The sequence below is a fragment of the Mobula hypostoma genome, chromosome Y, assembly GCF_963921235.1.
Source record: "Mobula hypostoma chromosome Y, sMobHyp1.1, whole genome shotgun sequence".
In the NCBI taxonomy this organism is placed as follows: Eukaryota; Metazoa; Chordata; class Chondrichthyes; order Myliobatiformes; family Myliobatidae; genus Mobula; species Mobula hypostoma.
The window spans coordinates 2,585,231-2,590,089 of NC_086130.1; the positions used below are offsets into that span (position 1 = coordinate 2,585,231).

Genomic DNA, 4,859 nt, shown 5'->3' on the forward strand with positions numbered 1-4,859 from the left:
ATTCACCAATATTCGTGGCTTTACCAATAGTTCATCAGATGTTCTTTTCTCATACTTGATTACTTGGTTCCAATTTAGGTGGCTAAACATGTAAAAAACTTACTTGCTTTATTTCTGTTATTCTTATGCCTGCTTAGGAACACCGTTCAGCACTGCGGGCCCTGCTGTCTGCTTTGACTCAGTCATATAAGTAAGGCTTCATCTGTGGTGGTTGCGAATACAAAAGTAAATTTTTCTCACTAACAACCCTATGGCTTCTAAGCAAACAATGTTAACTTCTTTCTTTCGTAAACAAGCTGAGGAGTGTAACAAGAATAACGTACAGAGACTGATAACAGTAAAAGTGACAAAAGCTGTGTTTCGCCTGCTTCAAGTTCAAATTTTCTAATTGGGTCCAAATGCAGCTCTGAAAGTAACGGTCCTTTGAAGTCAAGCTTGTATCCCTGTTCAAATGTTTGGACTGAAGAAATGTGGAAGAAAAAGAAGGGAACTTATCCCTGGTTAGACTTCAAGGTTGATAAACTTGGGTGTAAAGTGTGTGCAAACAAAAGCAATCTGACACTTTTCACTTCTAAGGGTTTGAGGCTGTCAAATGAATGGCAAGTATCCTATGATGGAGCTGATCGAAGTACACGCTTGAAGTCTCTCAGAAAAAAAATTGTTGATCACAAACTATCAAAAGCTCACACTGCGACTTGAAGTGTTGAAAATATAGCTAGTGAAGATGCTCTTGGAAAATTATGTGACACCATGAACACTTCGCATCTAAAGGCAACTTGTTCAATTTTTTGTTCTGCATATTACTTAGCTCAGAATGACAGACCATACTCTGATGACTTTGGCTTATTGGAACTTCAAGAAATTAATGGTATTGACACTGGGATTGGACTGCATTCCCGCACTAGTGCTACAGAGATAATTAATCACATAGCCATTAATATGAAAAAGAAAATTTGCCAGCATATCAAGCAGATAAATGGCAAATTTTCTGCCTTCAGTGATGAATCAACAAGCCTGAACATTAAGACCACCTAATCGTTCATTTGAAATGTGGAAGTGATAAGGAAGATGGTCCCCATTTTATATTTTTAGATCTAATTGAACTGCCTGATCAGAAGGCTGCAACTATTGCTAAGCATCTATTGAACTGTCTCAATAACCATGGGTATGATGACTCTTACTTGAAACAGAACCTTGTAGCATTTGCTAGTGATGGGGCGAGCATAATGCTTGGTGTCAAATCTGGTGTTGCAACAATTCTCAAGGAACATTACCCTGATGTGATAATTTGACACTGTCTTAATCACAGATTAGAACTTGCAGTAGGTGATTTGGTGAAAGAAGTTCATGGAATAAACTGTTTTCAATCATTCATGGACAAATTGTACACTGTTTACAGTAGATCACCTCTAAATCAAAAGGAACTGTCTGAATGTGTTTCTCAACTAGTACAAGAAATTTGCAAAATAGACTGTGTTCCGGGCACCAGGTGGGTAGCTAGCTCATTTCGAACAGTTGCAGCACTGTGGCAAAATTATGAAGCACTGTGTTTTCATTTTGGAACAGCAATAAAGGATGAAGCAAGATCTGGGAGTGACGGAAAAACCTATTAAGGTCTGTTGAAAAGACTCTCTTCAGAACAGTTTCTATTGGACTTAGCTCTAATGTATAACTCATTGCATGAACTTGGTTTACTGTCAACAGAAATGCACTACTACGATTGTTTATGAAAACAAATTGGTCCAACAGAGCATAAGATCACTGCATGGACTGAAAGAGCAACTTGGTACAAAAACTCTAGAAGCTCAAGAGGCAGTTGAAAAGGGGAAGTTCGGAGAAATTACCTTAACAAGCAACAACAAAATTTTCCCCATTAATTATCTACAGTTTCTTACTAGTCTCATAAACAATTTACAGCACCGTATGTTCATGGCAACATCCTTGAAAGGTTCTCAAACTTCTAAATCGCGAAGTATGTATAAATCCCTGCTAAATGAAATGTGTGTCCTTAACTGGCCTGCTGAAATACTGCCTAATTATGGAGAAGCTGCAATATCATCTCTCTGTAAGAGGGTTAAGCTTTCCTCTTCCTCTGTAATAAATGCCTTCAGAGATTACGGGGAGGATCGTGGACGCCGCATCCCCCAAGATTTACACCCATTACTGAGCTGTTCACAAGTTATTCCTATTAGTACTGCTGAGTGTGAGAGAGGATTCAGTCACATGAACTTGATAATAACAACAACACGCTCAAGAATTCTCATAAATCATGTATAATCGCTTATGTTTGTTAAACTACACGGACCTTCTCTAGTTCAGTGGAATCCTGAGCCGTACGTCACATCATGGCTGCGGTACCACAGATCGGCAGATGACACCAGGACAAGAGTTGCTTCAGAACCCCGAACACATTTTATGCCTGACACTTTGTGGAAATTATTGTGAAACTTCTCATTGGTGGCATTTGGTAAGTAGGTAATTACTTTTAAATTGGTAAAATACATGATTACCATCTTTTTCTTTACTTTCTTGGTAATTATATTTTATAATAATTAGTGAGTGCAACCGTGCAGTACTTTGTCATATTATTAAATTAAGTATTTAATCATCTTGGTTTAGTACTTGACATTATAAGAAGCCCTATTCATAACCATTAACATATTTTCTGGGAATGTCTGGTTATCAAAGACTATTGGAGTGGGATGCATAATCTTTAAATGTGAAATACCCTTAGAGAGTAAGACCATATATTTTGGGTATGTACCTCAAGAATGGTTGAAAAGAGATAAATATTTAATGAATGTACTGCTGGTGGCTGGTAAAAAGACCCTTACCAGGAAATAGTTATCACAGGACAGACCAACTTTAAATTTATGGATGGAAATTACAATGGACATTTATAAAATGGAGAAGATAACAGCATCTGTTAGTCATAAGTTGGAACAATTTTATTCATACTGGAAAAGATGGTTTAACAACATAACACCTCATAGGCCTGATTTTATCCTCACAAGTTAATGAATATGTTGTAAAAAAAAATCACTCTCTTCTCTGTACATAGTTTTCTTCTTTCGATTGTCCTTTCTTTCCTCTCCTTTCTATACGTGTATACCTCAGATAAATATTATGTGGAGATTTGTGACAAATATGATTATATGATATTTATGTACAGTATCTGAAATACATCTGATGGAAATGTTTGTTTGATGATGAACTTCAATAAAAAATAAATTACAAAAACAGCCCTATTCATATATATGTCACACCCAATTTGTGTACCTGCTCATTACATGAAAGGGACAAGGAAGTTGCACAGTACATGAAATGAGCAGGTACGCAAATTGGGTGTGACATACCAGAGGTGATTGATAAGTTCGTGGCCTAAGGTGGACGAGGTAAATTTTAGAAAACCTAGCAATTTTAGATTATCTGAAACAGAAATAGCACAAACGTCATTGACTTCAAACTTTCTGCATAATCACTGAGAGTTGAACTGTACGTGCAAGTAACGAGAGCTGTATAATTTTACGCCTTCTATTTCAGGCCACGCACTTATCAATCACCCCTCGTACAGCTCCGGCACCTAAAAAATTGGCACTGCACCCCTGGTTGTAGGTCCTCTTATAATAAATTTTACTTTAAACTATCCCCGTGACCTCTGCACGACTTGTTAATAGCGTACTGTGATTCGTCTTGTAAGAGGAGAGGTCCTAGTTCTAAGTAGTTAAAAAACTAGCAATATTTATGTAAGTTTACTGTGAGCAATTTGCCGGTGGGATTCCTATACGACATCACCCATAAAACAGATCTGCCCCTCCCACTTTCATTTATTTTAAAATTTGCACAGCGGAAGTGGGCGCACTCTGAACTCACGAACAAGAGAAAATCTGCAGAGGCTGGAAATCCAAGCTGGATCCGAACACAAAATGCTGAAGGAACTCAGCGTGTATGGAACTGGAAAAACAGTCGACATCGCACTTTTGCTGACGGATCTCCGCCGGAAATGTCGACTGTTACTTTATTTCCATAGATGCCGCCTAGTTCCTCCAGCATGTTGCGTGCGTTGTTTGGAACTCTCGACGGCTGAGCGAAGGGTGATGTCACAAGCTCTCAGGTCTTCCGGCTGCGCTAGTGCCCCACGGAGAATATGCCGTCTTTTAGGAATGAAATAATCTCTGCCGTTTCTGGAAGGCTGACACTTCGTTAAAATTTGAGAACAAAAAAAAATGAAATACCAAACATAGACCGCTTTATTAGGTATTCGATCAGACGCTTGTTCCAAGATGGTCTCATGGTGTAATGGTTAGCACTCTGGACTTTGAATCCAGCGATCCGAGTTCGAATCTCGGTGAGACCTTATCCACAGCAGGTTGTGTTATTTTTTATAATTTTATCGTTTCTTTGTTACTGAAGCAATGATGATAGTAAACGCAAACACAAGGAATTCTGCAGATGCTGGAAATTCAAGCAACACACATCAAAGCAACTTTGATGCTTGTTCAATGATGATAGTATTGTATTTAATACAACAGATCAGCAGCAGATGCCACTGTGTAAACTATAAACGGTTATTGAGCTCACGAATGATATCTAATGATAAAATTAAACGTGCTTGGGAATCAGAATTTCAAGAATCATTTTCAGATAATCAATGGAGTAAAAATTTTCATTTGGTTAACAACTCATCTATTTGTGCCCGTCATTCCTTGATACAGTTCAAGGTAGTGCACTGCGCCCATATGTCAAAGGATAAACTAGCGCATATTTACTCTAATATCATCCTATTTGTGACAAATGTAATACTGAGCTGGCCACTTTAACTCATATGTATTGGTCCTGTATAAAGCTAGATAACTTTT

At 38.0% G+C, this 4,859-nt stretch overlaps 1 non-coding gene across 1 annotated transcript; it reads left to right on the forward strand.

Annotated features, from left to right (window-relative positions):
- The first annotated feature begins 4,285 nt into the window (after positions 1 to 4,285).
- Positions 4,286 to 4,357, forward strand: trnaq-uug (transfer RNA glutamine (anticodon UUG)). The gene has a single exon. It is a non-coding gene; the product is annotated as a tRNA-Gln (tRNA).
- Positions 4,358 to 4,859: the final 502 nt, after the last annotated feature.